The sequence below is a fragment of the Hibiscus syriacus genome, unplaced genomic scaffold (assembly GCF_006381635.1).
Source record: "Hibiscus syriacus cultivar Baekdansim isolate YM2019G1 unplaced genomic scaffold, ASM638163v2 tig00110345_pilon, whole genome shotgun sequence".
NCBI classification, from domain to species: Eukaryota; Viridiplantae; Streptophyta; class Magnoliopsida; order Malvales; family Malvaceae; genus Hibiscus; species Hibiscus syriacus.
In genome coordinates this window covers 590,534-608,955 of record NW_024062696.1, presented here as the reverse complement: position 1 = coordinate 608,955, position 18,422 = coordinate 590,534, and the positions used below count along the sequence as shown (strand labels likewise).

Here is an 18,422-nt window from a genome sequence, read left to right as displayed (position 1 = left end):
GGATGATATCGTGGCGAGCGTGACCACAGAGGCCTCGTACATCGAAGTGGATGAAAAAGCAATGGAGTGTTCATTCTGCTCCTTGGAGTTTGTGAATGCCACCTTTGTGGCAGAAGGAAGAACGATTCCTAGACCCCGGCTTTCCAAGTGTACCAAAATGGAGATCATGCAAACATTGGGATGAGGTGCCAAGATTGGAAGAGGGTTTGGAAAGTTTCTGCAAGGGAGGATTGATACAGTCTTTCCTATTTCAAAGCCAGACCAATTTTGGCTCGGCTTTCAACCCACTTACTATGAAAAGAGAAAGGAAGTTCAAAAGAACCGAGAGAGAAGACTAACCAGGTTGACTGGAAGTGGGAACCCATGACATTCCCGCCTCTTTGCCACACATTCAGGTCAGGTGGTTATGTATTTGAGACCACCTTATCAGATTTAGAAGCAGCTTTGGAAGATTTGAGCATCAATGCCTTAACCACTGGAAATGCTGACAGCGAGGATAGATTTGGGATATGCCCTCTGCCACCTGGATTCGTGCCTAGCCGTTGGTCGGTCGAAGAACTACCTGTGGTTTACAAGTGTCTTTCAGATTAATATTCAAACTATCCCTATTTGCCTATACTCGGGGCAATAGGTGATCTTTTGTAAGAGTGAATAAACATTATGTTTAAGTTCAATAAAATATGCATTTTTTCCCTCTTTCCTCTTCTCATGGCAAACAAATTTTCCTTTATTTCTTTTTTTTTTTGAGTTCAACATCTATCTTCTTCATTTCGATACTTTATTTCCACTTTCTCTTGAATTTAATTCTTTACTATTTCGTGTGGGGTATTTTCCTCTCACACATGCACATTTTTCTTCTTTTAGATCCCCAGATAACAATAATGTAGGCACTAATGATCCTGATCCGGAGGTGGATTTTGAATCGGCCATTTGTCTCGGGGAATTTGATGAATGCGACACTGAAGAGGAGTGCAACTTGCCTACCGAATTATTGAGAATGGTAGAAAGAGAAGATAAAAAAATATTGCCCCATAAAGAGACAATCGAAATCTTGAATCTGGGTACTGAGGAAGATCGAAATGAGGTTAAAATCGGCACAACTCTTTCGACTGAAGGAAGATATAACCTGATAGTCTTACTTCAGGAATATAGAGAGGTGTTCGCCTGATCGTATCAAGACTTGCCAGGATTAGACACAAATATGGTAGTCCACAAACTGCCTATCAAACCAGAATGCAAACCAGTACAGCATAAACTGAGAAGAATGTGACCAGAATTGCTCCTTAAGATCCATGAAGAAGTCAAGAAACAATTTGATGCCGGTTTTCTTCAAGTAGCCAAATACCCGGAGTGGGTGGCCAACATAGTACCTGTGCCAAAGAAGGACGGGAAAGTACGCATGTGTGTCTATTAACGGGACCTTAACAAGGTAAGTCTCAATGACAACTTTTCTCTGCCACACATAGACACTCTGGTGGACAATACAGCTGGGAAAAACTACTTTTCATTCATGAATGGATTTTTGGGGTACAATCAGATCAAGATGCATCCTGAAGACATAGAGAAAACCATTTTTTTCACAATGTGGGGAACTTTTTGTTACAAAGTGATGCCCTTTGGATTAAAGAATACTGGGGCAACATATCAGAGAGCCATGGTGACCCTGTTCCATGATATGATACATAAAAAAATCAAGGTTTATGTCGACGACATGATTGTCAAGGCATAGACCGAAAGTGAACATGTCGAGTATTTGAGAAAGCTTTTCTAGAGATTGAGGAAGTTCCAGCTCCGACTGAACCCTAGCAAGTGTACTTTCGGGGTGACATCTGGGAAATTGTTAGGCTTCGTGGTCAGCAGAAAAGGCATTGAGGTTGATCCTGACAAAGTTAAGGCTATCCAGAATCTACCTCCCCCCTCGAACACAGAAAGAGGTCTGAGGTTTTCTGGGTAGATTGAATTACATAGCATGGTTCATATCTCAGTTAACCGATAAATGTGATCCAATCTTTCACCTTCTCCGAAAGAACAACCCTGGAGCATGGGATGAAAACTGTTATATTGCATTCGAGAAGGTGAAGGAGTACCTGTCTAATTCTCCTGTTTTAATGTCCCTCATCCTAGGAAAACCTCTGTTCTTGTATTTATCCATATTTGAGAACTCAATGGGGTGTGTCCTGGGTCAACATGACAAATTTGGAAGAAAGGAAAGATCCATCTACTATCTGAGCAAGAAGTTCACCGATTGCGAGGTTAGATATCCTCCTATCGAGAAGGTTTGATGTGCTTTAGTCTGGGCTACAAAAAGACTTAGACAATACATGTTGTATCATACCACTTGGTTGATTTCCATATTAGATCCTCTAAAATACATTATGGGTGTACCTGTTCTATCTGGAAGGTTAGCCCAATGGCAGATGTTATTGTCTGAATTCGACATTGAGTACGTGAGCCAGAAAGCCATAACATGAAGTGTCATATCAGATTTCTTAGTAAGAAGAACTGATGAGAATTACGATCCACTAGACTTTGATTTCCCAGACAAAGACTTGATGGCTTTATCCTTAGAAGAAGCAAGTACTTCAACAGGCAGTTCCTGGAGAATGTATTTTGATGGGGCATCAAATGCATTAGGACATGGCATCAGGGCAATCCTGATCTCTCCAGAAGGGAGTCACTACCCATTTACCAGCAGACTAAACTTCGATTGCACCAACAATATGGCAGAATATGAAGCCTGTGTCTTGGGAATTCGAGTTGCACTGGGGCAAAGTGTAAAGACCTTACAAATATATGGAGATTCAACATTAGTAATCTATCAGCTCCGTGGGGAATAGGAAACCAAAGATACAAAGCTGGTGGAATACCGGAAGCTAATACTAGATCTGCTCGAGGAATTCGATGAAGTCACCTTCCACTATGTGCCAAGAGAAGAAAATCAAATGGTTGACGCTTTGGCTACCTTGGCAGCTGCATTCAAAGCTGGCGGAAAGTCTGAAATGATGTCAATTGACATGCAGTCGTATGAGTACCCAGCTCATTGCTACCAGATTGAAGAATTAAAGGACACTAAGCCTTAGTACTACGACATTTTGCAGTATATCAAGCATCGAAGTTATCCAGAAGAAGCCACTGAAACCGATAAAAGAACCATCAGAAGGATGGCAGCTGGATACGTCCTTGATAGGGAAGTCTTATACAAGAAAAGCCATAATCAAGTTCTGTTAAGGTGCGTCGATGCTGAAGAGGCAAAGATGATAATGGAAGAAGTACATGACGGAGTTTGTGGAGCACATGCAAATGGACATATGATGTCGAGATAAATAATGAGATGCGGATATTTTTGGTCCACACTAGAAAGTGATTGCATCAACTATGCTAGAAAATGTCATAAATGTCAGATTTACGGCGATAAAATAAATGTTCCGCCTCATCCGCTTCATGTTATGACGTCACCATAGCCTTTCTCTATGTGGGGCATGGATGTTATTAGGCAAATCCATCCGAAGGCTTCGAATGGTCATCGTTTCATCCTTGTAGATATCACTAAGTGGGTAGAGGATGCTTCCTACGTCAGTGTCACTCAATCTGTTATTTTTAGGTTTTTGAAGAAAGAGATCATATGTCGGTATGGTTTACCTGAAAAGATCATTATCGATAATGCTACAAACTTGAACAATAAAATGATGAAGGCTGCTTGTGAGCAATTCAACATAAGACATCACAATTCTACTACTTACAGACCAAAGATGAACGGCATAGTAGAAACAACAAACAAAAACATCAAAAAGATAGTGGAGAAAAAGACTGAGACCTATAAAGATTGGTATGAGAAGCTGTCTTTCGCTTTATTCGCTTACCGAACCTCGGTACAAACCTCGACTGGGGTAACTCCATTTTCATTAGCCTATGGAATGGAAGCAGTGTTGCCCATTGAAGTAGAAATTCCATCATTACGGGTCTTGACAGAAGTTAAATTGGATGACGCAGAATGGGTGCAATCCAGATACGATCAGCTTAATCTGATAGATGAAAAGAGACTGAAAGCCATTCACCATGGTCAGATCTATCATAAACGAATGATTCGAGCACAAGACAAGAAGGTACGCCCGAGAATATTCTGTGAAGGAGATCTGGTACTAAAGAGAATTTCGCTAGTTCAGAAAGATTTCCGAGGGAAATGGACGCCAAATTGGGAAGGACCTTATGTCGTGAAAAAGGCCTTCTCCGAAGGAGCCCTTGTCCTGGCTGAAATGGACAGACCCAAACTGTCCCATCCCATCAATTCGGATGCAGTCAAGAAATACTTCGCTTAGGATGAAAACCCGAAAGGACGTCCTAAGTCAGAAAAATGAAAAAAGAAAAAGAACAAAAAATGAAAAAACGTTTATGGTGAAAACCTGAAAGGGCGCCCTAAATTGAAAAAAAAATGAAAAAAAGAAAGAACAAAAATAAGGTGGGTTCAAGATGAAAACCCGCAAAGGGCATCTTGCAACCATGGATGGGTCCAAGTTGAAAACCCGAAAGGGCGATTTGGATAATTCAAGAAATCCAGACGGTTGAAACTCCCCGACATCTGAATTTTCCACAGACTCAACGAGTCGGAGAAAGGTTGCACTCTCCTGAATGTTGTCGCACTCTCAAAGATCCTCTGGCAAAGGTTGTATTCAAGGTCACCTAACGGCTTTTCAGCTCAGAAGTGCCCACATTATTGAAATCTAAGACATTCATTTACACCTCATCATGTCTTCATCTTCCAGAATATTTGCCATGTATTATTTGTTCTTTTTTTTCCTCATGAATAAAAGACAGTCTTTTTCTACAACAATTCCTTTTGAGCATCTTGGATTGAGCTTAAGCTTATTGATTTATTTACATATGCAAAAGATATTCGTATATTACTGTACAAAGATTCATTGAAAAGTACAGGTACTCGGAAGCCGATCAAGGCTCATGCAGATACTTGAGTTGGTCCAGAAGTATTTCTCATATCAATAATAAAAAAATCAGATTTGAATATTTGAAGAATTCAAGACCAGGGATCGAAACTTCAAGATTCCAGAGTCAATATTCCAGACAGAGTTTAGCTAGAGTCAATTTCAACTTCGCAGCGAAGGATATTGAACTCAAAGCGACACAATTTGCTCGAGAGTAGATTTTAACTTCACGACGAAGGATATCTAGCTCGAAGCCGAATTTCACAATAAAGAGGTCATCCACGGTTTCAACTTCACGGCGAAGGGAATCGTGTCCACCCACAACATATGATACTTGGATTTCAACTTCATGACGAAGGATATTCAAGTCAAAGCTCAACTTCATGACGAAGGGGCCATCAGCGATTTGAACTCCACGACGGAGGATATCGCGCCACTCGAGACAACACAAGTTTAACTTCACAACGAAGGGACGGCTGGTTGTCAACAAACCACTTTTCAGTTTCATTCAGAGTCAATTTCAACTTCACAACGAATGATATTGGACTCGAGACAACACAAGTTCAACTTCACAACGAATGGACGACTGGTTGTCAACAAACCACTTTTCAGTTTCATTCAGAGTCAATTTCAACTTCACATCGAAGGATATTGGACTCAAGACAACACAAGTTCAACTTCACAACGAAGGGACGGCTGGTTGTCAACAAAATAATTTCCCAGTTTCAGAGCCAATTTCAACTTCACAACGAAGGATATTGGACTCAAGACAACACAAGTTCAACTTCACAACGAAGGGACGGCTGGTTGTCAACAAACCACTTTTCAGTTTCAGAGCCAATTTCAACTTCACAGCGAAGGATATTGGACTCAAGACAACACAAGTTCAACTTCACAATGAAGGGACGGCTGGTTGTCAGCGAATAATTTTCCAATTTCAGAGCCAATTTCAACTTCACAACGAAGGATATTGGACTCAAGACGACACAAGTTCAAATTCACAACGAAGGGACGGCTGGTTGTCAACAAACAATTTCCCAATTTCAGAGCCAATTTCAACTTCACAGCGAAGGATATTGAACTCGAGACAACACAAGCTCAACTTCACAGCGAAGGGGCGGCTGGCTGTCAACAAACAATTTCCCAGTTCCGGAGCCAATTTCAACTTCACGACGGAGGATATTGGACTCGGAACAATACTACCCACTTCGATTTCAACTTCACGATGAAGGATATCCAATTACCAGGCTCAACTTCACGACGAAGGGGCCACCCGCGGTTTCAACTTCACGACGAAGGGGAATCGTGGACACAAGCAGCATCCATCTCTAGATTGGATTTCAACTTCACGATGAAGGATATCCAACTCAAAGAAGGCTTATCTATCATCAAATACCTTCGAGTTTGATTACATTCAGCTCAGAGGTAAATCAAATTTACAGCATAGCTCAAGGCAAGAAGAGCTATCTGTCAGCGAAAATTGTCGAGTTCGATTTCATTCAGCTCGATGACACCTCAATCACACTATTGTCTGGCTACAAACGAGGTTTTTAAGCCGAGAAGAAGATCTGGGTTAGCCGTGCCTTAGTAGCAAGAAGCCTTTTTTCCGTCAGCATAACTTAAGTCGAGAAAAGCTATCTGTCAACGAAGACTTTTCGAGTTCGGTTTCATTCAACTCGAGAGCATATCAACCACATTATGGAGTCAAGGGATTACTTTCCAGTCGAATTTTTAGCCAAGGTCTTTAAACCGAGAAGAAGACCAAAGTGGACTACAACGAGAAGCCACATTCTGATTCAAATCATTTGAAGATGGACTCGACTTCGTGACGGAGGAGCCATCCGCAACTCAATTCGACATGGAGTTATTCTTCAACTCCACTGAACGAAAATTTGTGTCTTTTTATTTTTGTCCTATTTTTCGTTCCACGAAAAAAGAAAAAGAGAGGCAGCTGTAGACACCAATTTTCTTAAAAGATAGAACTAGCAAGAGTTCATCTCGAAAGAGGACTCTTCCACTACCATATCTTTTAAAGCAACAACCACACCAACAAAGGTGCAACAACTGAGCAAGGAGTCTAGTTGCATTAGGATTCTGTTGTTAGTTAGTTATTTTAACTATAAATACATGTAATCCTTCCCATTTGTAAGACACGATTATCATACATGATTACGCACACACAAAAAAATACCCAAAGCAAATACGCAAGAAGCCCTAAAGATTCGCTTGTAATTTTCAACAGAGAAATAAAAGAGGTATTTTTACCTATATTGCTTTGATTCTCGCTTGCATGTGGCTTGTTTCACTTTTTCTTTTCCGTTTTTACTTTGAAAAGGTCGATGAACACAAGGGAACCGAGATCTTTTCTCTTAGATCTACACTTCCCCGAGGCTTATTTTGAAAAACCGGTTTGATTTTCGATTAAAGGAGGGGAAGAGCTTTTTAAAAATCTATATTAGTCCCTTTATTTATTATATGGATATTTTATTCATTTATTTTTATTATTCATGTTATTATTATTATACGTATATATAGATATTTTAAATTATTTTCATTTGATTTTTTATTATATATATATATATATATATATATATTATATATATATATATATATATATATATATATATATTTTCTTTAATATTTTACTTATAAGTCTATTATTACTATATATATTGTAATTATCTTTATCTAGTTATATATTTTTTTATATAGTTTATTTATATACCTATTATTAATATATATATTCTTAATTATTTTTTTATTTACGTAATATATCTTATAACTTTATATATATATATATATATATATATATATATTATTTTTTTTATTTTTTTTCGTTTTTTTATTCATTATTATATTATTTTTTTAAACCTTATGTCTTTATTATTATTATTATTAAACATTATATTATATATTACTAACTTAGATGACCTATTTTTTTGTTTTATTTCTAACTAAAGTCTCTCCCACTTTCCTCTTTTTATTTTTTTTCTGACTAAAGCCCCCCACTTTCGATGAAGTGAGAGGGTAGCTTTTCTATTTTTAAATATTTGTTGTATATATATATAGCTTATTTATTTTATTAATACTTTGATGTATATATATATTTTTTTCATTTTTCAAATATTACTATATATAATTATTACTTTACTATTTTTTTCTTATCTTATTTATTTATTTTATTTTTTTTATTTTTTTTCTTTTATTTTATTATCTTTATCTTATTTGTTTTCTTTACCTTGTTTATCTAACATATTTCTCAATTTTTTAAGAATATTTTCAAATCAATCTAAGGTAAGTAATTGAGATCGTATTTTTACCTTTTAATTTTAACTTATAATTTTCTTAATTTAAGACAACTGAAAATTACATAGTACCGAAAGGGCAGTTCAAGGATGCTAACCCTTCCTTGACTTTAATCGACTCCTGAATCCGACACATCTTTGGTAAGACGCAGATCAGGTAAGAAATAAGAGTGCATTATGCATCATCTCCCCCTTTCCCTCCCCTTCTCTTTCTCCCCTGTCATGGCCGATTGCCACGGTCAACCAAACAACAAACGACCAACTTCCACATCTGATCAAACGATCGATTACCACGATCGATATAAGGGATTTTTATGGATTCGAAACCCTAAAACAAAAATTTTCATTTACACCATTTTTGGTGTTCGATTGATTGCGAAAGTATGGGCATTTGATCGTAGGTGGTTGGTCGATCACACGTCGTTGGGTGTTCGATCGATTGACGACGTTGGTGATGACCAGTGGTGGCAAAGGATTAAATTAAAGTTTAAAAGTTTGGGTTTTTTTAAGATTTGAAAAAATAGGTTTCTTTAAAATAAAAAAATTATTTTTTTTTATTTTAAATAAAATTTTTAAAATTACTAGAATGTGACATGTGTCACTTAACGTCCAAATTTAACGGTAGTTGACGTCCAGACACCTAAAAGTGTAACAGATAAAACATTAAGTACTTATTTTTAACGAAATTTTCTTTAGTCACTGAAACATGAGACAAAGTTTAGGTACTTATTTTTGTATTAATTAGAGGTAAAGTTTAGATTCTTATTTTTGTATGGGTAAATCGCAATGCGTATCCGTATATCGCAACGCGTATCCGTAAATCGCAACGATAATCCGTAAATCGCAACGATAATCCGTAAATCGCAACGAGAATCTGTAAATCACAACACTGAAATTTTGGGTATATAACACTGAAATCATAAACTAAATCCCTAAATCGCAACTCATTCCATCTCCATCTATCACTCTCTCCGGCGACATCCGTTCCTATATCCAACGACATCCTTCCCATTCCGGCAACAGGTTTTAGTTTCACAGCTCGTCTGTTTAGTAAATTAATTTACAACCATGAAATCATCTAATGTTGATCATGTTTGGATAGATTTGTGTTTTGGAGGGTCATGGGATAATGTTCATGGTGTTTTACAATATATGCCTTTACCCATGAATCTTCAACTAAAATTGTCTTTACAAAAGTTAACTTATGAAACTCTAATGCTACGTGTTTTCAAATAAATTGAATTTAGAGCCCCTAAGTGGATTTAGGCTATCTTATCAGAAATGGTAAAGTTTATTTGTTAACCGACAATGAAGATGTTGAACGATTCATTGCTTACATTAGTGTTTCACAAGATGATGTTACATATGTTGTTGAACCTAGAAGTAGTATTGTTGGGTCAGTAGCGGGTAGTAATCAACTAAGTTTTTCTCAAAACCCACAACCTTTCTCTAATCCAAATCCCAATCAACTTTCAGCACCAAATTCTGGTTTTCGTATTGACCAGTTAGACGATGATGAGCCAACAGAAAAAATTGTGAGTACTAGTCAGTATTCGAAATTTGGTCTTGGTCAATATCCGGACTTTGATATTGGTCAATACACGGATTTTGATGATGTTTCAGAAGAAAATAGACCCTGCGTGTAATGATTTTGATATTGGTCAATACCCGAATTTTGATGATGAAACAGCCGTTGTCGAAGAATGTATTGTTGATGTAATGAGGAGGAAGTTACGACTGTGAATGAACATGTTGAACATCCATTCTGTAATTCATATAATCCTGAAGAAGAAAAAGAAGAAGAAAAAGTCCCCGAAGAAAAGAAAATGCCACGGGCGTATAACTGGAATATGCCAGAATTACTTCAGATACCGGAAGAAGAGTTGGTAAAGAAAACAGTTGATTGTTACACAAAAGTTATTCGTATCAAGAAAGATGATTGTTTTGATACAAAGGAAGACTTGAAGATAGCTTTGTATACGAAATGTGTGGAAGATGGCTATCAACTAAAAGTTAACAAATCAAGCAAAGATCGTTTCGAAACAAGGTGTATGATTGACAAAAACTGTACGTGGCGTATGATTGCAAAGAGAATAAAAGATTGCGAAATGTTTCAAGTTAGGACTTTTATTGATAAACATACATGTTCAAGAACCCAAGTTTTTCCTCACCATAGACAGGCAAACAAAAAGGTGTTGGGTGGTTTTCTGGCTGAGTTAATGTTTTTGAATGGCAGGGTATATTGGGGACATGAAATTATGACTGACATGAATGCTCGGTTCAAGATTAGTATATCATATTCTCAAGCTTGGAGAGCCAAATGTTATGCCTTGGAATTGTTGAGGGGGTCGCCAGAAGCATCGTTTGCCCAACTGCCGGCTTATTGTCACAATTTAAAGCTGAAAAATCCTGGGTCGGTAACTCATATCAAAACATATAGAGATGGACGCTTTGAGTTGCTGTTTATCGCCATTGGTGCTACGGTTAGTAAATCAATATAATTTTGTTGACTCATTTTTGTTAGTTACATGCATTTCACATTTAAATGATTATATTTCTTGTGTATATTATTTTGTAGATTCGTTCGTTTATTACTTGCATGCGCCCAGTTATTATAGTTGACAGAGCACATTTGAAAGGTCGATACCTTGGAGTAAACTTATTAGCAGTAGCCATGGATGCTAACAATGGGATATTGCCAATAGCTTACGGGGTTGGCAAATCTGAAACCTCTGATTCATGGACATGGTTTATGGGGCATCTTAGGGATTGCATAGGTCCTATTAGCAATCTGACAATCATATCCGATAGGGCAAACTCAATTGACAACGCTGTTAGAAGGTGTTTCCCAGATGCTTTTCATGGACTTTGTGGTGTTCATTTGTATAGAAATCTAAAATCAAGGTCTGCTGGTATAAAAAAGCACAAATGGACATACTGGAAGGCTGTAAAAGCTTATCGGGAAGTGGATTTCAATAAGCATATAAATGTTTAAGACGTGTTTTGCCTCAGTGTGCTCAAACACTAGAAGATGTCGGGTTTGAAAGATGATCAAGAGTACATCAACTTGGAGCAAGATATGGTTTCATGACGTCTAATAGTGCAGAATCAATCAACGCTCTAAGTCGTCATTCCCGGAAATTACCCATTACTATGTTAATGGAGTTTTTTCGAGCCTCTATTCAACAGTGGTACTACAAGAAAAGAAACCATGCAGGTATTATTTCTTTGAATTCGTAACTTATCATATTTATATATTTTACTAAGTATTGTTTATTTAAATTTACAGGAACATTGGAACATCGTGTTACACCATGGACTGAAAAAAAGATAACGAAACGTGTTGTGAAGTCAACGTCATGGAGAGTTGAACCATGTTCAAACACTTTGTTTCAAGTACTGGATAATAACTTAAATGGGCTAGTCGATCTAAATGCAAAGACGTGTAGTTGTATGAAATGGCAAACATCTGGTTATCCGTGTGGCCATGTTATAAAAGTTGCTCTTCATTTAAACCAAGATGATTCAAGCGCATACGCTATGGATTGCTACACTACAGAAGTTTATCGACAGACTTATGCCGAGATTGTCTACCCTATTCCACATCCTTCTGAGTGGGACATACCAGATGACTTACAAACAGTTTTGCCACCAGCCATGGACAGAAGGCTACCTGGCCGACCAAAAAGTCACGATCGTATACCGTCTAAGGTGAAGAGAAGAAGAGATCGACATGTAGTCGGTGCAAGAAAGTGGTCATACAAGGTTGACATGTGGATCACCAGTGCCATCAAAATCATCTTTTCCTCTACCAAAATATGGATCCTCATCAAATCCAAAGCTCATATGGTGTCAAGCAAAAGGCAATCATCTTTAAAATCCCAATCACAATTGGCTTCACCTTTTGGGACTGTTAACTTAGGTGATTTTTAAATGCAAACGTGTATTATGTGGATTTTATGTGTGAACTTTTAACATTTTCAGTTGAATTAATGACTCAGGCCAACCATTTTGACTTAACCAACTCTTGTTATTCAGTTGTTATCACTATTAGGCATGCATTTGACTATCGCAACACGGAAATTACAATCGCAACGAGAGAATCGCAATGCGAAATGAAAATCCCAACATGAAAATCGCAATGCGGAAATGAAAATCGCAACGAGAGAATCGCAATGCGAAATGAAAATCGCAATGCGAAATTAAAAATCGCAACGAGAGAATCGCAATGCGAAATGAAAATCGCAATGCGAAATGAAAATCGCAACGAGAGAATCGCAATGCGAAATTATAAACGCATTGCGATTCTCTCGTTGCGATTTTCATTTCCGCATTGCGATTTCATTTCGCATTGCGATTCTCTCGTTGCGATTTCATTTCGCATTGCGATTTTCATTTCGCATTGCGATAGTCATTTTTGCCTTCAACATAATGCAGATTGAAATCAACAAAATCAACCATTACATTTCAATCAATTAAACAAGCACAAATAAGAATTATGTTCGCATCAATTACACAAATCAACTTATACAAATCATCTTTTACAAATCAATTAAACAATCAAAAATAAGCAATAATTCTTATTTCCGATCATCTACTATTGAATCAACTTTTACAAATCAATTAAACAATCAAAAAACAATCAATTAAACTATTGAATCAACTTTTGCAGCCATACATCATTTTCACGCAGTTCACTTCTGAGATTAACCTGCAGAAACCAAACATTTGCTCAAACAACACTTTCTACACATCTAAAACCTACAAACAGCAAATTATTGAATTCTAGGTACTTAACCAAACATTTTCAAACCAAAAGTATATAAACTTACCAATTGTTTATGGACATTTTTATAACGCGGATGCAGGTAGGCAGCGTCTCGTATATATCGATTTAGCCATATAATGCCGAAACCACAAGCCTACTACAGCTCTATCTCTATCGGTGGGAGGTAGATACTTGATGCTTCCCGTCGTCAAACGCTCCAACGCCAAGCATACGAGAGGACCACAATCTCCTCTGGCTCCGCTCGTTTGTTGTGGCGCGGTCTTGTCTCTAATAACTGTAATATTGAGCTTCTTTGGCTTCTTGTTTCCAGAACGAGTCCAATAATTGATCGCATCCAAGAATTTAGCCAAATGAGAGCTCCATCCCTTAATAACATCTCTTAAATCAGCCAATGATATGTAATTTATCATGCTGTCATACACTATTGTCTTAAGGGATGGGAGCTGAAGCTCGAATGGTTGATTTTCCAGAACCAGTAAACTTATCATCAGTTTCAATATGAAAAACCTACAATAATGCAAACATTTCAAAATAAAAATAATTAAAAAAACTAACCCTCGGAGGTTGATTTTCCATTTCTGAATATTGTGAGGGATTTCTGACCGTGAATGGTTGTGAGGGATTTCGCCGGAGATGGGGACGGAAATCTTCGGAGATGGGGACGGATTTCTTCGCCGTAGAGAGTGAGAGATGGAGATGGGACTGAGTTGTGATTTTAGGTTTTAGGTTATGAGTTGCGATTACGGGATTTTGTCTTAATATTCGTTTTTGTAATTTGAAAATAAAATACGCGTAGCGATTATAATGGCGCTTTAAATATTGCGTTGCGATTTACGGATACGCGTTGCGATTTTATGTATTATCGTTGCGATTTACGGATACGCGTTGCGATATACGGATACGCATTGCGATTTACCCATACGCGTTGCGATTTACGGATACACGTTGCGATTTACGGATACGCGTTGCGATTTATGTGTTCGCGTTGCGATTTTCATATTCGCGTTGCGATTTTGGAAAATCGCAATGCGAATTTGTACTATCGCATTGCGATTTTCAAGAATCGCGTTGCGATTTTGGAAACTGATTTGCGATTCTGGGGATCGCGTTGCGATTTTTATTTCGCGTTGCGATTTTGTTGGTCATTTTGACAAATCCAAAAAAAGTTGGTTAAAATCGTATATTATAAGGCATTTTTGGTCACTGAGGCGATTTTCTCTTTTATTTATTACAATGATGGTGAAATAGATTATGTAAAATTAATGGTAATTATGATGGGATCAAACCTTAAAACTGTGCACCAACTTGGAGTAATCTCCAATGATTTTCTCATCTACACCGTTCCTCAATATCTGCGGAAAAAACAACCAGGAAGCAGTGACCGCTAAGGTTGTTCAGATTTAATCTGATATAAAAAAAACCAAAAATCGAATCAAAAATTCGATAACCGAAAAAAATCGAAACCGATTTAATGTATTTATTTTTTTTAGAAAAACCGATTGGTTCGGTTTCGATTTCAATTTAAAAATCCAAAATCGATCCAAATCGAACCGATAGTGTTAGCTATCTCCATGCGTCACCTTTTCAAGTTTTGTGTTAAAATTGAAACCCTAACCTATTTCCCCATTTAATCGGATCAGATCGGATTTTTTTAAAAACATTTAAATCGATCCAAACCACAAAAATTTATATTATTAGATTAGATGAATTTTTAGCCAAAAATCGATCCAAACCGATCGGAAACACCCCTAGTGACCGCACAAATCCCAAAGCCAACGTCACGGAAACCGGCGGGTGCAACCTCCGTTTCATGGGCACAACCTTCTTCACCGCCACTTCCACCGCAAACGCAACACCGTGCGAGATGAAAAACCATGTCACCTCCCAAGTAGGCGCCACTCGAGTCAAGTAATAATAAATCAACTCATACATCAACCCGGAGACGACGAACACAGCAACGATTTCATGGAGAGGAAACCCACTCCGATCCGGGAGTATACGGTCAGGCGTAGAATACTAGTAACCATGAGGCTCCATCTATGACCCCAGAAATCTTGTAAAGTGGTGGTCAGGTAGGGCTAGTTGAACTGTGGCTCCAGCTCGAACCCAAAGATGACTCTAGCCGGGACTGCGGCCAAGGCTAGAGTGAGTCAAGCTCGATGTAGGTGTGGACACAGTCCATTGCTAGAACCACATCTTTATGGAGATATTGTTTGTAGTTATAAGAATGGTAAAGTAGAGCTAATATTACAACTTTAATGGCGAACAAGAATGATTTTGGGAGATGGGTTGTGTTGTTTGATCTTTGGGGTGGTTTAAATTTGCTTTGAGATGGGATTGTGTGTTTGGGTTTAATGGGGAGAGAAGCTAGGAAATGAAATGGAAAAGGCTCGGAGGCGGCGACGAGAGCGGTGGTTGGTCGAAAGCAAAGAGGCCAAGCGAGGAATAAGGCGGTGGGGCCGCCGAGATGGGCGGAGGAGATGATGAGAGGGAGGTAAAGGAAGAGGATGAAGATTGGGATCAACGAAATTAGCCTGAAGATGCCTTTGGGGAGATTTGATGATACGTAGAAGCAATAAGAAAGAGAAATTGTAGCCAAAATCCATACCTTGATAGTGCTTTCCATTTGATTCTTCTTTCTTGGAAATCCCTGGATTTTCTTGATGTTGAAGCTTGATGAGATTTGTGAATCTCAAGTAATATAGTTGACACTAAATTAATTTATACAATAGAGAAACATCACATGTTTTGCATGAATATACTAATCAAATAATTAAGAGCAAAAAGAAAATTTATGACCGATTCCAAATTCAACCTTGAATTGTTGACTTCTATTTTGCCAGTTAGTTATACAACGGATGGTGATTAATATTCCCTTTCGTCTCCGCGATTCACCGCCGTCAACGGCATGGAAATGGTGGGATGCAAGCGACTGCCGCCTTAAAAGCCACCGAACTGAACCGGGTGGAGAATACACGTGTGTAAGATATTAGACGGTGGAGTTTGATGTCTCCTGGGGAAATATTTTAATTTATTTAAAGGATTATGATGAAAATTTTGAAGGGTTAATATTTATACACATACAATTTATACGCATATAAGAAAAAACTCTTTTAGTCTCTAGAAAAATTCTAAAATTTCTATTAACCCTCTATTTTGTTAATAAATATAACTTGGATATTAATATAAAAATAATATAATTTATTAACTTGAATTAAGGATCAAATAAGTTTTTATTCAAAAAAGTATGTTCAAATAAGTCCTTATTTATTGAAGTAAAAAGACTAACATAAATTTGGTAATAATTTTTACAATTTTTCAAATAAATATTCATTTAATCAATAATCTTTTAAATAAAAGTTCACTTAATCTTAATTATAGGCATCTAATTTTTTCCGAGAGCTACTCTCATTTTTATATGATTTTTTTATGAATAAAAGAGAAATATGAATTTTAGTAATTATGACCATTACTTTTATTAATATTATTAGTATTATTATTACTATAATATGTTATTATTACTGCACTAGTTATTATTATTATTATTATTATTATTATGTTTATATTATTATTATGCTGTTATAATCTTATTATGTTATTAGTATAGTTTATTATATTATTATTATTATTATGTTATTATTATGGTACTATTATTAATAGATAAGTATTTATATGTATATTTTTGTCATTAATTAAAATTTTATTATAATAATACGTACATATATGTTAGGGGTTTACTCTTATTATTATTATTATATTAAATATAAATTTATTATAAATAAATTTGGTTTACTAATTAGAATAAGTAATTATATATAAACTTTAAATTAAAAAATTGATATAAATATTTCTTTTTGCATGTCACTTTAACAACCCAAATGAGCTAATACACTAATCATGCACCTCCAAACATTACAATTTAGACAACCCAATTACAAGTAAAGCCCAACAAAATCCCTACTGAAGCCCAAACAATATGGAGACCCGTATGATGTCATCTCATAAATCTTAAGGTTTCTTTATGATCATTCGCCGCCCAGCATGAATCATTGCATCTCTATTACGTCTACGAATGAATTCAACGTTCAGCGAATCATTCATGAATAGTACGGTGAAAAGTTTGTTTATGTTATTTGAACATGAACAAGATTTTGCGTTCGTTTAATTAAATGAACGAACATGAACAAAAGGCTCGTTCGTTCATTTACGTTCGTGAACGTTCGATTATATATTCGTTTATGTTCATTCATTTATGTTCGAACAGATGACAAGTTGAATATGTTACGAAGATTATTGAAGTTGTTTGGATTTCAAGAAGATTATTTTGTTGAACAAATTAACTTTAAGATTTTATTATGTTCATATAGTTTATTTATGATTTATGTATGTTTTTATCGTATTCGAACAAATTAACTCTAAAGTTACAGGTTATATTAATAAATTTTAAGTTTTATTTTTATTGTTTACTTTTTTTACATTTGTTTGTTGTGTTCGAATAAATTTTTTTTATGTTTGTGTTGTTTGTTTATTGTGTTCGTATAAGTTCGTTCGTTTGTGTTCGTTTGTGTTCGTTTATTATTTAAATGAACGAACATGAACAAACTATATTTCTTAATGAACGAACATGAACAAAAAAAATTTATTCGTTTATGTTTGTGTTCGTTTATTTATTAAATGAACGAACATAAACATACCTCTGTTCGTGTGTTTTCGGTTCGTTTGCAGACATAATCTCTCTTAGATCCAATGGTTCAGGAAATAAACATGATAAGGATTTCGTAAGCCATCCAACTCAGCCACCATCGCCGTCAGAGCCTCCAGAGGTCTTTACGGTTCATATCACCGGCCACATCAACATCTCCAGTACCCCTCTCAATCGATCGTTTCTCTCGTGTGGTCACCTACGAACAACAACCATGATAGTCTAGGGACCATTGGTCTCCCCCTCTACGGACGCTCGTGGGTCCTCCGTAAAACTCTGAATGACAGAGTTCGATGCTCTCGTACGAGAGAAGAAAGAGGACAAAAATTTCCTCTCTATAAAACCTGTGAACATCAACCAAAAGAATGAAGAAGGAAAAAAAAGGATATTTTTAAAGAATTTCAGAGATTCAACATACAAAAAAGAAAAGGAAATGAAACATTCAAAAAAACGATTTGAATAAGGAATCATTTTTCGAGAGAGGAGGAACCAAATTCAAAGATTCAAAACACAAAGAATGAAGAGAAACAGAAGATAAAAAAGAGTGAAAACCCCTTCTTTGTCGGATTTGCCGTCATCGGAGAGTAAGTAGCTTTTGGATCTTTAGGGTTTAAAAAAGGTTTAGCTGGGGTTATTCCCTTGTCCTCAACGTTTCACGGCGTTTACGCGTCAATATGACTTCATTTAGG

General features: G+C 36.6%; 1 pseudogene; it reads right to left on the bottom strand.

The window, feature by feature from the left end:
- Positions 1-14,311: 14,311 nt before the first annotated feature.
- Positions 14,312-15,674, bottom strand: LOC120120693 (annotated as a pseudogene).
- Positions 15,675-18,422: the final 2,748 nt, after the last annotated feature.